Genomic DNA, 19948 nt, shown 5'->3' with positions numbered 1-19948 from the left:
ACAGGCAGGAATGGTGAAGGTGATAAGGGGCACCTTTAGCAGGCTGGGGGTAGAAATTGGCAGGCTGGAGCTTGAGCAGGCTGCTAACCCAAATCAGACCACACCTGCAGATATCAGAGATAGGATATCAGAGTACACTGAGGAAGCAAAAAGGAATGTGAAACACTTAGGGAAAGAAGAGGGGGCGAGGTGATCCGAGGAGGGAGATCGACCCAGTAAGACCCTGGCGGCACTATTGCGCAAGTCGCATGCCTCAGCTTATGTCCCAGAACTAGTAGATGGCAATGGCTAACTGGTCACCTCCCCGGTTGCATTACCTGCGGTTATGTCTTCTTTCTACACCAAGTTATACACAGCGGGTGCAACGGCAGATCAGTTGGCATTGAGAGAATACCTTGACACCATAGAAATGCTATGACTTGGAACAGTGGTACAAAAGGGGGTGGTGATGGACGGAGCATCTGAATCAATCAAACACTCACACACAGTCAAAGGATCTCGGTTTAATCCATCACTGTTCTTTAGCCCACTCTGCCACCCCAGTTCAGACATGGTTATATGCAAATCAGTCTGACCCTGTGCCTCATGGGAACAGTCCAGCCCGAACTGCCAAGCCATGTATTCCCTGGACCGGAAACAAGCTTCCGAGGACCGGTTTCTGGCATTCCAGCCGTCTTCAGCCCGGCGTGCTTGAATCCAGTGGCAAAGTGAGCAAGGGACTCACATCTGAGTATACCCTGACACACTTATGGCGGCCAAAAGTGGTACAAAAGGGGGTGGTGATGGACGGAGCATCTGAATCAATCAAACACTCACATCCAGATCTTTTGACTGGGTGTGAGTGCTTGATTGATTCAGATGCTCCGTCCATCACCACCCCCTTTTGTACCGCTTTTGGCCGCCATAAGTCCCAGATCTTTTGACTGGGTGTGAGTGTTTGATTGATTCAGATGCTCCGTCCATCACCACCCCCTTTTGTACCGCTTTTGGCCGCCATAAGTGTGGCAGGGTATGCTCAGACGTGAGTCCCTTGCTCACTTTGCCACTGGATTCAAGCAAGCCGGGCTGAAGACAGCTGGAATGCCAGAAACCGGTCCTCGGAAGCTTGTTTCCGGTCCAGGGAAGACATGGCATGGCAGTTCGGGCTGGACTGTTCCCATGAGGCACAGGGTCAGACTGATTTGCATACAGCCATGTCTGAACTGGGGTGTCAGAGTGGGCTAAAGAACGGTGATGGATTAAACCCAGATCTTTTGACCGGGTGTGAGTGTTTGATTGATTCAGATGCTCCGTCCATCACCACCCCCTTTTGTACCATGACTGGGAACAGGCTACAGAAAATATATAGATGCTCCAATAACCCTGGAAGAGGTAGCTCGAGTTATCGCCGCCTTGCCTGCTGGCAAGGCTCCTGGCTCCGACTGGCTTAAGACCACCTTTTACAAGGAATATGCAGACCTGCAGATTCCACACCTCATTGAGATGTACCACGAATCAATGATGGTGGGTCGAATTCCCCATCCCTATGCAAAGCCCTAATAGTCACAGTCCTCAAGCCGGACAAGCTGTCCGAGCGGTATAGCTGCTATCGCCCACTCTCCTTAATAAATATCTACCCCAAAATCTATGCAAAGCTCTTGGCTGCCGCTCATGCCCTTGATTGTACGACCGGACCAGGCAGGCTTTTTACCTGGGCGCGGCACATCGCATAACTTGCGCACCATATTTGCTGTTGTGCACCACATACACCTTTCGATACCAGCAGTGGCAGCTCTCCTTGACGCCACAGAATTGTTTGATATGCTAGAGTGGCCATTTCTTTTCACGCTGATGGCGAAACTTGGGTTAAATACAAACTTGAACCAGAAGGTCTAGCTATTATATTCCCAGCCTCTGGCCCCTGTGAGTCTAAATGGGCAAGTTTCTGAGCAATTCAAAATAACCCGAGGCACTAGACAGGGCTGCCCCCTATCCCCCCTTCTTTTTGCTGTTGCCATGGATCCTTAGGCCGTAAGGCTACGGCAGCACCATGCGGACCGCGGAATTGAATTCACTACGCATGGGCTGGTGGTGTCGATGTATGCAGACAATATCACCGTTTATGACCATGATCCTACTGCCAACCTTACACTCCTGACCCAGGAGGTAAAACTTTTTGGAGGGCACTCAGGCATGCAGATCAACTGGGGTAAATCAGCACTTTCCCGACTTACTGAGTCAGCCATGCCCTGTCCCACAGATTACCCATTTAGATGGGCCACTAAACCAGTCAAATACCTTGGAATCTGGCTGAGCCATGATACAGACACTATTTGGAGAGCAAACTATCCATCTGCTATGGAGTGGTCGAGTAGCGCATTCCAGGCTGGACTAGGCTTCCGCTGTCCCTCGCTGGGCGCATCACGATAGCAAAGATGGGGTTCTCCTTAAATATTTGTATCTCTTTGCAAATATTGTGATGCCTCTCACGGCACGTTTCTTTAAAAGGCTTAGGTCTAATCTCATAGCACTTATCTGGGTAGATCAACAGCCAAGGGTACGGTATGAGGTTCGGACACTGTCACTGGCAAACAGCGGGCTGGGGGAGCTGGACCTGCAGTTGTATGCCCTAAGTGCGCAGGCGAGTTTCCTGCACCACTGGCTGTACCCCAATCCTTTTCAGCCCCACGTAGTGGTGGAGAGAAATGGAGCGGCACTGTGTCTACTTAGGACGCCCTGTTTGTGCAAATAGGAAGCGCCCAAGGCAAAAAAGACCCTGTAGAATGTATGCGGTGGGCGTGGAATGGGATCTGGTGTCGGGTTGGCCTCCCGGTTCTGCATGCCCCATCAGCTCCACTGTCAGACAACCCACTATTTCCCCCGCTACAGGATAAAGGGCGGCGGGCAGGGCCACTGAGCTGGGAGTTAAAACTATTGCGGATCTCTTCCCTGGAGGACAGTTTCTCAACTCATTGTCAAACCCTTCTGTGCAGGAGGCCACAGCGCTGAACACGCTGCTCTATTACCAACTGCAAGCGAGCTGCCGGGCGTCTAATGACACCTTTCCTGAGCCCCCCCCCCCCCCCCCCCCCCAGCCCTCGCTGCCCTGGAACACTTATATGTCACTGCATCCCCGTGGAAACTGGTCGCTAGGATATACGCGATCACAATAAAGTCCCACCAATTGGGCGTGACATGGGTGTAGTATGTTAGTTGGTATTATTGGTTTGTGTATTTTTAAATGCATCCTTGTTTCCCTGTATCCTTTGAATGTGTTTACATTCTACGTTCTTTTATATGCTGGTATAGAATGTAGTGTGACTCACTGGCAGTCAGTTCCTGCCTGCCATTGATCCATTCAGACGTGCTCTTTATTCTGGAATAAATCTTCATTCAACTATTTATATTCTTTTATTCATTATCTAAAATACTACAATGGGGAGGGAGGATTGGGAGCGGGAGTTGGGTGGTGAGGTCCCGGAGAACAGGTTGACATACTGCTGCTGACAGACGGAGTGCCTATCCCCCAATTACAGACAGCGAATTATCCACTTTAAATATCTCCACAAACTATAAGTTACACCACTGCAGTTGCACACAGTGGGACTGCGGGGAACCTCAAATTGCAGCCATTGCTCCGTGGCAGGAGCTACATTTCTCCATTTAGCCTGGGAGTATCCGAGAGTGGCAGCGTTCTGGGAGAGGATATGCAACACAATTAGCTGCATTACGAAGGCGCACCTCCCACCACACCCTGTGACTTGCCTGCTGGAATATGTCAAGAAGACGCCTGTTGTATACCGCCGGCTGGTGGCGATACTGTTGGCAAAGTGCAGGGTCACAATACACTGGGGTCGGCGTCCAGGACCCACACACGCATGGTTATTGGATGCGGCCCACTGTTAGGGGCAACTCAACACATATTGGAAACTCATGCCAGCGAGATCCAGGCTATTAGATATTTGGGAACCCTTTGCCACACACCTCAGCTCTAGTTTTACCAGCCACTCCCTTGAAGGCTTGAGACATACACACACACACACCCTACATCAGTTCTTTAAATGGGCCTGTTCTGTCCGGTACTGAGTACTGGCACTTTTCTATTTTGAGAGGGAGAGTACCAGCACTTCTCGAAGAAAACGTAATACTTTTAATTACTTTTAATTGGAGAGTACAGGAATTTTTCAGAAGCAAGCAGGTACTCTGGTACAGAGTACCTGCCCTTTTATTTCTCATTTTCAAGAACTGCCCTACACCCATCCACCACAGGTGTTACAAGTGACGTCGGCCTGCTAATAAAAGGGCATGAGTGCACATGCTCGTGGCCAGTTGACTAGGCCTTCCCGCTGTGTCTGTCTCTATCTTTCGGTAGCAGGAGGGCCTAGGGCACACCAGGGCCGGCTTTAGGCATGTGCAAGCTGTGCACCTGCACAGGGCCACCAAACCCCAGGGGCCACCACACCAATATATATCCTTAATGTAATAATCCTTTGAGGATGGATACATATTTGCGTGGTGGCCCCTGGCAGGTATTTGGCGGCCTCTGGCTCTGTTCCACCTCCAAACACCCTGACCCCCCCCCCCCCACCCACCCCTCTTCACTGGCCTCCGCGCTCCGCCCCGCCCAGACCCCCTCTTCCGGGGCCCCCTACCTTCGCTCCCTGCCCAGGGCCTCCATGAGCCTAGCGCCGCCCCTGGGCCCACAACTCTACAGTGTTCATTCTCTGTTGGGTCAAAGACGACCAGAGTGGTATCAGAGTGGTGGGTGTGGTCAGATTTAGGGGAGCTGCTTCTATCTGCCCTGGTACGTTTATACAGGTGGTTGGAGTAGTTGAATAAGCATTCAAATATACATCAAAATTGTAAACATAACGCAAAAAGACAGATCACCAAAATTTCAAGAGATAATTCAAAGAAGAAAATGTAATTTGTAATCAAGCCGTAATAAATGCAATTATTATTCAAAGCATTAAATGGCTACTGGTATCTTTTTGAAAAATAGTGCTAATGGGTGTGTAGAGTGACATAGCGAAGAAATGGGGAAGTGGTAGTGAGGGACAGGGTAAAGGTGTTTGTGACATAAGTACAATACACACTTTATACAAATAAGCCTTTCCATCCTATCAAGGTCAATTAGTTCCACAATACATTGCTCATTGGTACAGCCTTAATTAGTACATTCTGATCCAAGAGCATGTGAAGGTTTAGAAAAGATAGTCTACGTTTTGACCCCCATGGAGAGGAGGGTTATTGATCGCCTCACATCGGGGTCTTCATCAGGACGATAGAGCACTAGGCTGTAGGAAGAATTTCCAGAGTTAAATCCTAAACGGGCTTCCAAAGAGCTCCTGGTTAAATCAATTCTGGTCGTGAGAAGGTATGAGGAATCACTCTCCCAATACCGGTGCTGAATAATCCGAATCAGAAATCTCAAAGCATCTCCGATTCAGCATAGGGTTCTATGTTAGCGAGTTCGCCGCTGGTCCATCTGAGCTCGTCCCTGCGCGCTTCGATGATGAGGTCGACGGGAGAATGCATTGCAGCTGTCTTCTTTCATTACTTTATGCAGTCAATCAATCAATCAATCAAGGCATTTATATAGCGCACTACTCACCCGGAGGGTCTCAAGGCGCTAGGGTAGGGGGGGTCCGCTACTGCTCGAACAGCCAGTTCTTGAGCTGCTTCCTGAAGGCGAGGTGGTCCTGGGTCAGGCGGAGGTGAGTCGGGAGGGAGTTCCAAGTCTTGGCGGCCAGGTAGGAAAAGGACCTTCCTCCTGTGGTGGCTCTTCGGATACGGGGATGGCGGCGAGGGCGTGGCTGGTCGATCGAAGCTGGCGTGTGGGAGCGTAGAAGTTGAGGCGGCTGTTGAGGTATGCTGGGCCCTGGTTGTGCAGGGCTTTGTGTGCGTGGGTGAGGAGACGGAAGGTGATTCTCTTGTTGACCGGGAGCCAGTGCAGATCTCTCAGGTGTCCGGAGATGTGGCTGCAACGGGGGATGTCCAGGATGAGTCGTGCTGAGGCGTTCTGGATCCGCTGGAGTCTCTTCTGGAGTTTGGTGGTGGTTCCGGCGTAGAGGGAGTTGCCGTAGTCCAGTCGGCTGGTGACGAGGGCCTGGGTGACCGTCTTCCTGGTCTCGGTGGGGATCCACCGGAAGATCTTACGTAGCATGCGCAGGGTGTTGAAGCACGATGAGGAGACGGCGTTGACTTGTCTGGGCATGGAGAGGGAGGAGTCCAGGATGAAGCCCAGGTTGCGTGCGTGGTCTGTTGGTTTGGGTGCGCTGCCCAGGGCGGGGGGCCACCAGGAGTTGTCCCAGGCGGAGGGTGAGGATCCCATGATGAGGACTTCCGTCTTGTCCGAGTTCAGTTTCAGGTGGCTGTTCATCATCCACTTGGCTACTTCTGTCATCCCTTTGTGTAGGTTGGCTCTGGCGGTTGCGGGATCGTTGGTGAGGGAGAGGATCAGCTGGGTGTTGTCGGCGTAGGAGATGATGTTGAGGTTGTGTTGGCGTACGATGGCTGCGAGGGGGCTCATGTAGATGTTGAAGAGGGTTGGGCTGAGCGAGGAGCCTTGAGGAATGCCGCAGATGACTTCGGTGGCTTCTGATCTGAACGGGGGGAGGCGGACTCTCTGTGTCCTTCCGGCGAGGAAGGAGATGATCCACTCCAGTGCCTTCTCCTGGATTCCGACGTTGCTGAGGAGCTGCACTAGGGTGCGGTGGCAGACCGTGTCGAAGGCCGCGGAGAGGTCTAGGAGGATGAGGGCCGCTGTTTCTCCGTTGTCGAGCAGGGCTCGGATGTCATCGGTGGCTGCGATCAGGGCGGTCTCGGTGCTGTGGTTGGCCCGGAAACCAGACTGAGAGAGGTCGAGGGATCCGTTCGTCTCGAGGAAGGCGGCCAGCTGCTTGTTGACGGTCTTTTCGATGACTTTTGCAGGAAACGGGAGCAGAGAGATGGGGCGGTAGTTCTTGAGGTCGGTGGGGTCAGCTGATGGCTTCTTTAGTAAGGTGCTGAGTTCGGCGTGCTTCCAGCTCTCCGGGAAGGTGGCGGTGTCGAAGGAGGTGTTGAAGATGTCCCGCAGGTGGGGTGCGATGACAGTGTCGGCCTTGTTGAAGACGTGGTGAGGGCAGGGGTCGGTCGGAGATCCGGAGTGGATCGAGTTCATCGTGCGGATGGTGTCTTCGGTGCTGATCGGTGTCCAGGCGCGGAGGGTGGTGGTGGGGGGTGATGGTTCAGTCGTAGCGTGCGTCGGTTGAGTGCTGAAGCTGTTGTGTATGTCCGCGATCTTGTTGTGGAAGTAGGAGGCCAGGGAGTTGCAGAGGTCTTGCGAAGGGGTGATGTCGTTGTTTCTGGTGTTGGGGGTGGAGAGCTCTTTGACGATGTTGAAGAGTTCCTTGCTGTTGTGTGAGTTGTTGTCCAGTCGTTCCTTGAATGCAGTTTTCTTGGTGGCGTGGATCAGTTGGTGGTGTTTTCGGGTGGCGAGCTTGAGGGCAGCCATGTTGTTCGGTGTTGGGTCTCTGCGCCAGGCTTTCTCGAGGTCTCGGCAGTTCTTCTTGGAGCTCTTGAGTTCGTCGGTGAACCATGGGGCTTTCTTGCTGCCGGGTCTGCTAGGCGGGGACTTCAGAGGGGCGAGGTCGTCTGCGCAGTCGCTGATCCACTTTGCGAGGTTGGTGGCCGCCTGGCTAGGGTTCGTTGTGCTGGTGGGAGGGTTCATGCTCAGGGAAGTCGCGAGCTGGTCGGCTGTGATCTTGTTCCAGCTTCTGCGTGCAACCTGTTGCTGGTGGTGGTGGATCGTGGTCCTTCTGAAGCTGAAGTGGACGCAGCTGTGGTCCGTCCAGTGGAGTCCTGTGGCATGGCTGAAGGTGATGTCCTTGCTGGATGAGAACACGGGGTCGAGTGTGTGTCCGGCGTAGTGGGTGGGGGTGGTCACCAGCTGCTTGAGACTGAGGTTGGAGAGGTTGTCCAGCAGGGTGGTGGTGTTGCGGTCGTTGTTGTTCTCTAGGTGGAAGTTGAGGTCCCCGAGGAGGATGTAGTCAGCGGAGAGGAGGGCGTGCGGGCTGAAGACGTCAGCGATGTCTTCGCTGAATTGTGTGCGTGGTCCCGGGGGTCTGTAGATGAGGGTGCCTCTGAGGGTGGTCTTGGGGTTGATGTGGATCTGGAAGTGCAGGTGTTCGGCGGGTGCGAGGGTGTCGTCGGAGTTGGTCGTGATGCGGATGGTGTTCCTGTGGATGATGGCGATGCCTCCTCCAGTCTGGTTGACGCGGTCCCTCCGGATGATCTTGTAACCGTCCGGGATGGCGATGGCGATGTCGGGCGCAGTGAGCTCTCCCATCGTACTGTCCCTGCTGTGCTTTGCTTGCGTTTTGGGGGAGTTTTGCATACAGGCTGCGGAAGACAGGCTCAATCCCTACCACTGCATCACGAATCTGTCCATGATGCTCAGCTTGGAACAAGCATTAGCCCTTGAGTACTGTAGTTCTCCTTCCGATTTCACTCACATGCTCTCCTAATTCCCAACAAAAATCTCTTTGGGCCTCATTTATGAAAAGTGACGCATTGCTGCGTGAAAACAGCAATGCATCACTTTCCACTGCGCCCTCATTGCGACACCAATGATGCACCTTATTTACAGTATGACGCATCATGGCGGAAGGAGTTACAGATACATCAGTATTTCTAACGTATCTGTATGGCGCAAAAGTGACGCATTGCTGGAGTGTGTCACAAAAGTGACGCAACTCCAGCAATGTGTCCTTTCACATGGGGCAAGCCCCATGTGAAAGGGCCTGCGTCAGTCTTACGCCTGCTGTGAGGCAGGCGTAAGAAATTGATGCATTTGTGTCCTAGAAGTGGCGCAGTGAAATCTTATAGATTTCACTGTGTCACTTCCATGACCCTTTCTTACATCAAAACGCCCCCCCTTGCATACATTATACCTGGTGCAGGTATAATGTGGCGCAGGGGTTTACAAAGTGACGCATCTACCTAGATGCGTCACTTTGTAAATATGGCGCAACACGGCGCATTTTTTATGCCACTTGTGCATCACAAAAAGTGACGCACCGGCGACGTAAAAGTGACACACAGCCTCATAAATGAGGCCCTTTGTCTTTTCAGTGGCAGCAGCCCACAGAGAAATCTTTTTGACTCTACTTCTGCGCCATGCTGCAGATACCAAAATAAATGAATGCGCCTGGGAGGGGCACCTTTAAATTGCTTTAAATAGCTCTTTTGGTGAGACAGTGTGGGTTCTGTGTACTTATTATTCTTAATCTCCCTTTTACTTTTTTCATGTCCAGTGCACAAGGGCTGCAGTGGGCTGCAACACAGAGGCTATGTATTTCATTACACGAAAGCAAGCAAAGAAAATCAAAGCAAGAGCTGAGCCAGAGGTATAAACACGCCTTGTAAAACATGATCAATACACTAATCAAGGTAACAGTTCTTTCTTAAATGCATTTGTTGGAGAGGATACTAGCCAGCGATGCCTAGCTAGGAGCTGAGGAGCCTGTGTTTGAGTTTCGGCGTTCGATCAACATCCTGTGATTCTGGGCAAATCACGTATTCTCTCTGTGCCTACAAAACATTAATGTGTTCTTGTGTAGTTCCCTTCCAATCAGGTGTTCAACAAGTTTGTCATTCCTCCTAACTTTAGGGTTTCCTCAGGTGCTGCCCATTCCATCATATCCCGAACCTCGCTAATGATAGTCAGGGACATAGAGCTTAACCAATGTTTTTTTATTTTCATAAATGTTTTTAATTGCGATAATCAAACAGACCATTGCAATGACAGTAAAATAGTACAGTGTACCAAGACATAGTCCAACAATGGGTGAACTGAATCAGTTTCTAGAAAGTCAACGTATCCCCACCTCTTCGACATTTCAAAGGTTTCTCGCATATTCAACAGATTTTCTTGAGAACTCCACCCTGGATCAACTTGAGCGACTGGCATGCATAACAACCCTCTATATCGTTCCACTTTTGTTATATTCCATATAGGTACCCCAATATATTTCCGGGTAACGTCATAACTGTTCACCTACATTCTCTCATATATCACATACATAACGGATTTGAAGGACTGACCTTTCACCTAGTTACAATACAACACACAGTACGTAGGGTTTTTACCTGAACACTGTCCTCCTAAATTATGCATGAGGATTCTTAGTTTCTTGGAATCACAGCAGGACCATCAACTGCTGCATAATAACTATGTATAAAGTTAATTCCCAACGTCCATCCTAAGTCTGACACTGGCACAGCAAGATAGAACCCCTGGGGATGCCTTAGGGTACATAAACATCACATCTTGCTGAGATTGTCAGAGGAGATCAGGACTTCCCTACCAACACACTGACGCAAGGCACTTCCAGCATGCAGATACTCCAGCTCGCAGTGGTGTGACATCCCTTGCGGGGTGTTCAGCTCGAGACCAAGAACGGGGTCCCACAGTCTCACATTAGGTAATGGGGTTGGTTTTATCCTAGAGGGATTATTGGCTTTACATCTACTCACATGCTAGGTACACCTAGGTACATCTAGTTAGGGTTGCATCATAGGCAGTGCTTTAAATGGAAAAAAAGTGCAGGTACTCTCCAAAAGGAGTGATGGACTGGGGGGTGGAGTGTGGGGCGGGACTAGGGGCGGAGCCAGAGGCGGGGCTAGGTTTTCAACCTTTTCAAACTTTATATGCAAGAAATCCAAGTGCATTGTGAAAAAATCGGAACTATCTCCCAATGGTGATTGCCCTAATAATCCTTTATAAAGCATTTTCTAATAATGGCATGTTCAAAACTGTCTCTGTATTTTGCCATCAAACCTTTGCATGCTGGAATTTTTAGGAACCCCTACTTGAGAAAGGGGAACTACGAGTCCCAGCATGCAAAAGTATTTTCAACAAAAATCTAGAACTGTCTGAAAGTGTAAGGCACTCAATGGAGCTGCCTTTCTCATTTGGATTATGTATGGTTTCCCATACGAAACAAGGGATTTAAATGCACCAAACCAAACAAAATTGTGTTGCCTTTAAGGTGTTTTTTTGTTTGAGGGTAATCATACAAGGGGCAGCAAGGGCCACCGAGAAGGACAGAATGGCGCAGGCTTCAGATTGGCGCTGTTGTTAGAAAGGCCACAAACCCAAATGCGTTGTATCATAGGCACCCCCACCTCAAACCCCTGGCACTGGCATCCTAGCCATCCTGGCACCCCATGTCAAAACACCTGGGCATCAGCCACAAGAATTGACTTGCCCAGTTGTGTGAGTGCACACTGTAGGCTGAAAGCCTTGCAGCCCTTGGGGCATTTAGAGAAGTGTGAAAGGCACCAGACAAGAACACAGATGAGCCACATTTGCAAAAACATGCACCCCCACCCTTGCGTTCTGCTGAGGTAAGTCTGCCAAAATGGAGAGCACTGGGGCTCATTCGGTTCTTGGCCTCTCTGCTGAGATTGCTACAACGGTGCCGGTCACCAAAGAGGCCACTCAACTGTATACAACTGGATGCAAAACCTCCATTGGTTAGGTAACTTTTTTCTGCCCTGATAAAAATTCAGCCTTTCAGCATTATGCAGGTTACTAAAGAGGGTCTAAAAGTTTCAAGGGGAACTCCTCGCATCTTTACTGACCTTTTTTACCGGACACATGAAACAAGCCATCTCAGAGCACCATTTACGTTCAATTTGAGGAAACAAGTCATCTGCCTAAGATTACAGTTTGATAAGTGGTTGAGCTACGAATAATACAAACTACAAACTATGCTTTTGGCAGAAAAGTGCCTCCTGCCCTCTTGTCTTCCGCACACCGAGCCCCCAGCATTTAGTAATTGAAGGACGTCTCATGAGTTTAATGGGGTTGGGGAGGGGGGTTTGCTCAATTGCCTTTTAAACCCAAGGGTCTACTGTATGGGCTTGGCACAGGAACTCTGCGCTCTTGATAAAGCACCCTGGCTCGCCCCTTTGTTCTGCCTCTGCCCCGGCACCTCCTAATTTAATGTACTGTAGATCTATTTAAAAAGGCAACAATCAAACAAAAGAAAATTGTGTTGCCTGTAAGGTGTTTTTTTGTTTGAGGGTATTCATACAAGTGGCAGCAAGGGTGGGGATTTACATGCAAGTAAAAATGCCTATTTTAAATTGTTGATGAACTAATGTTTTCAGTCATTTAAAACAATGGCATGCTAAAAAGCTGTACTACCTAAAGAATGCGCCCCACATCCACGTCCATTAGTTTTATGATGAACTCTAAACTCCCACTGTGCAGGATCAAAGGGTAGACCAAACACCCTGGGGCCACACCGAGGCTAGAAGAGTAGCAGAGAAGCACAGCAAGATTGCTGTGTCCTGGTGACAAGAGCTGCTGTTCTGGTGCTCCTGTGCAACTCAGCTCAGGATTGCCGAATCGGAGCAGGTCATGTGAAAAGTGCTGCCGAGGCAGGAGAAAATGAGGAGCACCACCTTTGTCTAGGCAAGCCCCCCATGAGTACCGGTACTCCCCTTGTCCTAGGAGAAGTTCCGGTACTCAAGGGGCGAAAATAAAAAAATGCCGGTACTCCGTACCGGTGAGTACTGGCCCATTTAAACACTGATCGTAGGAGTACACATTTTACTGCTATGTATTTTATATACTTGCCTGTGGTTATGATTTTAGCAAAATGGTAGAAACGTTCCCTCTGTTTACTTTCTTAGTGCTGCTACTCATTTATGTATGCTACTGTTTACTGGTGATTTCAGTACACTTACTTCACACTAGAAATAACTGTTCAATAAATGCTTATTAAAAAAGTGAGCACGAGTGACTGAGCGAAAAGTCAGGTACTGTTTCCACAGTCCTGAGGGATCAGGGTTGTCATGTTCGATAGTTGGCAAGGAACTATTCTCTCCTTGGTAAGAGGAGGTGATAGTGGCATCACAAGCTAGCTGGTACACAGGCCAACTTACCGGTGGGGGTATCTGGAATCAGTCTGGACACCAGTCCCACAGTGTATGTTGTTTAAACGTGCAGATCCAATATAGGTCTTATAGGAACCACATGACACTTTCCCCCAACTTTGGTCCAATTATTCGGGCAGCCTCTACCCTTGTAAACTACCCTCTCCACCTGCTTACAATAATCTAAATCCGCCTACGAGTCCCAGGAAGGGGTGGATACAACCCAGCACATCTTGGCTGTGTTTCGTTTGGCCACCATAAAGCCCTATGTCACTCAGAGGCGGTCCTTGCTATTCAGATGCGTAGCCTCCCATATATTCAAAAGGCACTATATTGCTGATCTTGTCATGTCACCACCCCACACATTAATGACACAGAATTTAACCACCTCCCAGTAATCTTGGAGAATCAGGCAATCCCACAACAAATGAAAGAATACTCCCTCATGTCCACACCCCCTGGGGCACATCGCTCAGCCCTGCCCATCTTTGCCAGTAACCAGATTCTATGTAAGACCTTGAGGTGTATTAGAAGAAAATGGGAACGTATGGCTACTGTAATAAAGGGGAAGGACACAGGATGCAGTTTAGGCAAGAGGTATTTAATACAACCTCATCCAACAGCCAGAGTATCATCAACTGTCACACAAAGAACACAGTGGAACAGAACATAGAAAGAGCATGGTTCCATGCTGAAGATTCCAGCAAGGAAACAAGTGACATCATTACACTTCTTCCTCTTGACAATTAAATAAGTAACAACATAGCTTAAGAACACAACTAAACATAATCACGCAGGTGCGAAGGCAACCTGCGAACTCTCACACTCCTGCGAGAACCAGCAGGCTCCAGAACAGGAACAGAAGAAGAGCTCCAGAAGAAGACCTGTCATGAATAGACGAATCAGGTCCAACGAAGTGAGAAAGTCGACTGAGGTTCCATATACGACCATCCTCTGTCTTAACAGCATTTAAAAAAAGTTTCACAATGGTTCTGGGAGCAGAAAACTTAGACCAGTTTTGACATCCAACAGGAGCTTTTATCTTAATTTTCTCCCCAACTTTAAAATTCAAGACCTTGGCAGACATTTTCTTGTCAACATAGACTTTCCTTTTCAATTGCAGAGATAATTCTGTATCCCTCCAATCTGCAATTTCATTGTTCTTTACACCTTTGTCAGACACCATCCAAGCAGGGCACAAACACGTATTGGGAGCTCTACCCTTGAAAAGCTCAAACGGAGTTTTACCCGTAGATGAATGCGGGGTGAACCTGTAGGCAGTAATCCGGTTCTGTAACTCCCTCCTCCAATCCAAACAATTTACCTTTGCCAACTGAATACACTCCTTTAGTGTCCTGTTAAACCTCTCCAAAGCACCATTTGCCTCAGGGTGATATAAAGAAATTTTGTTATGAACAACCCCACACTTGGCAAGATAGTCCACCATGACACCTGAACAAAATTGAGGACCATTGTCTGAAAGAATTGAGTTAGGAAAACTCTCCCTTTTGAACACAGAATCCAAGAAAGAAATCACGGACTGACTAGTGACCTCCCTTACCAAACTTACCTCCACCCAACGAGGATACAGATCTAACAAAACCAACATGTAAGGAGTCTGTCTTTCACCATGTAAAGGACCCACAATATCAATTGCAAGTTCATCCCAGGGAGACCTAGGCAATTTTCAACAAACCATGGGAGGGCTTCTTGTTTTGAGCACCTTGTCACTAATCTGGCAAGGAGTACACTCCCTTACTAAACGCTCCACCATTATGTCCAAACCCGGCCACCAAAAATTCTGACGGATGCGTTCTTTTGTCTTAGAAATGCCCATATGCCCTTCATGGGCCATGTTCACAATAACACTCCTAAGACTCAAAGGCGGAATCAATCTGGTTCCTCTCATAAGTAAGCCATCAACAACAGCTAATTCATTTGCCACCAAAGAACATGGTTTGTTAAGAGAGGTAGACTTGTTGTGAAGTAAAAGGCTGATAACACCCATCATCTCATTATTCTTCACCAACTCATCCTTCCACTCATCTTCCTTCACAGCTCCCAGAGTGACATCACAAACACTTAAATTAGATTCAAGATCTTCTAGGTCACCAACATCTTGACTACCAACCTCGTCTACGACATTCACCAACCTAGACAAACAATCAGCCGAAACATTGGTTTTCCCTGGAATATACTCAAACTTAAAGTCATACTCTTGCAAGGAGATGACCCACCTTCTTATCCTTGATGATATAGAATCCAAACCTTTCCTTTCAAATATTTCCTTAAGAGGTTTATGATCAGATCTGACTGTAAATGATGAACCCCACACAAACTTTCTGAATTTATTTATAGACCAGAATATCGCCAATGCCTCTTTTTCAATGACTGAATAACTCAGCTCAGCCCCTTTCAAGCACCTTGAAGCACAAGCAATCAATTCTTCACGACCCTTCCTCATCTGAATTAACAGAGAACGCAGACCTTTGTTACTCACATCTGTCACAATGAAAGTGGGATCCCCAGGTACAAATGCCTGTAAGTTTGGTGCATTTCTAAGATCTGACTTCACTTGTTTGAACTCCACACAGCATTGTTCGGACCACACAAACTCCACATTTTTGCACATAAGTTTCCTCAAATGTACAGTTTTATCAGCAAAGTTTCTTACAAATTTATTATAGAACTCCGCCATTCCCAAAAATGAGGAGACTTCTTCTTTTGAGGAAGGTTCCTTTAGCATCTCAATTGTGTCAACTAACTCCTTCTTGGGTCTGATACCTAGTCTTGAAATATGATGACCTAGGTAATCAAGTTCTGTGACATCAAATTTACATTTGCTTCTACGTAAGGACAAACCCAGCATCCAACATTATTTTTAATACAGGATGAACTCTCCCATCATGTTTAATTACATCCTTCCCACAATTCAACACATCATCTTAGTAACACCTAACCCCAGGTATCCCTTTAAATAAGTCTTCCATGATCCTCTGAAAAACTGATGCCGCTGACACCAGACCGAAAGGCATTCTCAGAAACTTAAATGCCCCATAGGAGTAATGAAAGATGTCAACTCTTGACACTCCTCACTCAACGGAACCTGGTGATAAGCCGAGGCCATGTCCAAGGTGGTGAAGTAGCAAGCCCCGTCAAGTGTAGAAACTAATTCTTCTATGTTTGGAAGAGGAAATTTATCAATTATTACCTCTTTATTCAGTGCACGAAGGTCCACACATAAACAAATCTCATTATTGGGTTTGCAAGCTATCACAATTGGAGCGAGCCACTCTGTCGCTTCAACAGATTGAATTACACCTGTGGACAACAATTTTTCAATTTCTTTTTTTACAGCTTCTTGCACACAAATTGGAATACGTCTGACCCTTGCCGCAACAGGAGTTGCACCAAGCTTCAACTTTATATGGTGATTATAACCTTTCAAACATCCCAACTTGTCAGAAAACAACTCACCAAATTCTTTTACAAACTTGTTTTCATCTCCTTCAATGGATTGAACTTGCACACATGGATGAGCATTTGGATTGAGAATGACACCTAAACGTGCCTGATGTGACCAACTTAGCAAACTGTCACCACGTTCAGCCACATAGATTTTTGCGTCAGTAAATCTCCCTTTAAACTCAATACAATCTTCAAAGTAACCCAACAGCTTGATTGGTAATTCATTGTAACCTCTGGGGTTAATATCTGGATTCATAAGAAACTTTCTCTCTTTAAAGTTTTTATGTAAACATCCTTTGCAACAAAAGTGATGTGAGAACACGAATCAAATTTCATCTTGACTCTTACATCACCCACTAAAACCCAATCCGTAGGATGCTCCACATCATTTTCACTTACTTGAAAGCTAACCAACTTAGTCTCTGTCCTAGAATCTCTCCTGTTCCTTAATCTACAATTTTTCCCAATGTGACCCTTTTTGCCACAAACATTGCAACTAAACCTATTTGCAGGACACTCTTTTGCATTGGCCTTGTGTCCAAATCTTCCACACCTATAACAATTACCTTGGAAAGGTGTTGTAAATTTCCTTGCAGACTGTAACTTCGCAGTACTATTCTCTTCCTCAGTACTATTCCCACGCACAGGTTCTTCACTTTTTTTACTCACATCTTTCTGTACTACCTGACACTCTACTTCTTGCACCTTACTAGTGGTAGAATCATCTTTACTCACTTTGCTCAGTTCCCCAACACACTTTAACATGTGCTCAACTCTTTTGGCAATACTAATTACTTCACCCAAAGGTGGCTCATCCTTAAGCCAGAGCTCCTCCCTGATCTTATCGCTTCCACACCTCAAAACAAATTGATCTCTAACTCTTTCTTCCACCAACCCACCAAATTTACAACTAGACGCTAATTTCCTCAATGAAGTTATGAATTCCTCAACACTTTCCTCCTTCCCTTGTTCTCTTAGACCAAAATAATACCTCTCCATAATTGTGCTTACCTTAGGTAGGTAGTGTAAATCTAACTGTCTTGCACATATTTCATACTCATTCAATCCCCTCTGATCAGCTTGCGAAAGTAACGGTAAGTTTTCCAACACCTCCTGTCCTTCTCCGCCTAAACAATGCAACAATAATGCATGTTTTCTTTCCCCACTCAAGTTAGCACCACAAACCCTTGCATAGTTCTCAAATTTTTTTTTCCACTTCTTCCACTTTACAGAAGGTTCTCCTGGATCAGATAAGAAAAACGGTGGTGATGTAACATTTTCATGGCAGAAGCACACAAATTTCAACTTTTAAATATAATTTGACCTCCTGGAGCAATATTCGTCACAGTTTTCCCAAAAATTTCCCAAAATTACATATACCTCACACCATTTACCCTTTTATCTAACTGGAACCGAGTAAATTTCTTAAATAATAAAAGGAAAAGTTGTAATAAAGTTTTAGTCACAAGCAGCCTACCCCAGGTGTGCCTGTCACCGCTGTTATCCTTTCATAAGATTCAGCAAAAATCCTTTCATTAGATGCAGCAAAGTCAATAAACAGGTGTGCCTGTCACCGTGTGAACACACTCCTCGTGACAAACACGTTGTACCTGGTGTGTCTGTCTCCACGTAAACAGACCTCCTTTTCAAAGAAAAATATATATATTTTCCTTTACGCAGTGTAGGAAACCAGAAACAAAATCAGGTTTCACCTCAAAACAAAAAAAAATACGATTTTTTTTACACCTAAAATGGCCGCTGTCTGACGTCCACACTCACGTCACACGCCGTCCTCCTTTTTTCTTTGGAAATTTGGGCTTGTTCTCAGCAAGTGACTGCAAACCTGGCCTAAGATGGCCGCCACAAAACGCTCAGGCTTCTTTCTTCAGGAAATAGTGCTTCTTCCCCACCTTCGTATTCCACACTCATCAAAAATGGCCGCTACGAGCCAAACAGATCATTTTCTTTAGGAGAAAGGGCACCTTTTCCTCCTTACTCTAATGACATCACGCTGCTCGTAGAAAGACACACGGGCCTTACCACCACCTTACAGAAGAAACGCCTGACTCGCTCTGCTTCCAATTCACCGCCTCGTACTGTCACCGGAAGCCACCACGAACCCGACAAGGTACAATCCAGCAGGCACAGGGCTCCTCTGCAAACAGTGAGTTTTCCCGCAGTCTTCTCCTTACGCTTCTTTTAAAGTTTTCGTCCTTCGTTGTTGCTGTTGAGGTTGTAACCTCTATCCACGTATCCTTTTCCTCATCCCATCCAAACGTCGCCAGTGTAATAAAGTGGAAGGACACAGGATGCAGTTTAGGCAATAGGTATTTAATACAACCTCCTCCAACAGCCAGAGTATCATCAACTGTCACACAAAGAACACAGTGGAACAGAACATAGAAAGAGCATGGTTCCATGCTGAAGATTCCAGCAAGGAAACAAGTGACATCATTACAGCTACCTCCTTAGGGGATGCCATTGCCTCATGCCATTCGTCATCCTCCAACTGTCCCACATCCTCCTCCCACCTTTCTCGAATACGTGACAAGAGGTCAGGGGAGTTGTTTAGGATTTCATGATAAGTTGCTATGCCCCCATTCACCGTCACTTGGGCCAGACAAATCCAAGCCAAGAATGGTGGACCAATTCTCTGTTTTTCTAGCACTGCAAACATAAAGGACCATGCATCTAACAATACCACCGCTGCATCTTCCTGGATCACAGCAGCACGACCCAGAAACCCATGTAAGCGCCTCAAATTGAGTGCCGTGCCCCTGCCTGGCATAAAGCCAGAATGGTCTGGATGGACCAGTGATCGTATGACCTGAGTCAGTCGGGTCATCAATAGTTTTGCTAAGATTTTTACTTTTGCATTTAGCAGCAAGATCGTCCTGTAAGAGGCACAGCTGTCAGGCGGTTTACCGTCTTATGGATTGCTACTATGTTAGCTAGTCTTGGATCTGATGGTAATATTCCAGCCTCTCAGCTCTCCTGAAACATACGTAGCATGAAGGGCCGATCTTTGCTGCAGTGAGTTGGTACAGTTCATTGGGCAAGCCCTTCGGCTGCCAACCGCCCCCGGGTTCAGTACACGAATGGCCCACAAAACCTCATCATCAGTGAGGTCTTGTTCAAGAAGGTCCCTTTTGGCTGCTCAAGACTTGGTACATGGAGGTCTTATAGCAACTCCTGTGCTTCTTCAATTGTAGGCGTAAAGGACGGGGTGTATATTTGTGTGTAGTAAGCCAAGAAGGTGTCAGATATTCTCTGTCTGTCTCTAATTCAGCTGTCCTCCTCCCTGACCACCTCAAACACCCATCTCGATGTAGCCTCCTGTCTGTCTAGCCACGCAAGGAATTTGCCTGCCCTATCTGCTACCTTATAGAGATGGTTTTGGGTTGCACAGTATCTGGGCTTGGCCGCCTCTTTAGTGATGTCTTTGAACTCCTTACACTTGAGAGCCAAGCGATACTGCACTGCGGCATGGTCACCCAAGACCATGAGAGTTTCCCATTCCAGGATTTCTCCCTTCCAGGGATTCTAGTTTGACTTTTTTTTCGCCTTTTTA

Source organism: Lissotriton vulgaris, chromosome 6, assembly GCF_964263255.1.
Source record: "Lissotriton vulgaris chromosome 6, aLisVul1.2, whole genome shotgun sequence".
NCBI classification, from domain to species: domain Eukaryota; kingdom Metazoa; phylum Chordata; class Amphibia; order Caudata; family Salamandridae; genus Lissotriton; species Lissotriton vulgaris.
The sequence above is the reverse complement of the archived record's forward strand: the minus strand, read 5'-3'. Positions refer to the sequence as shown.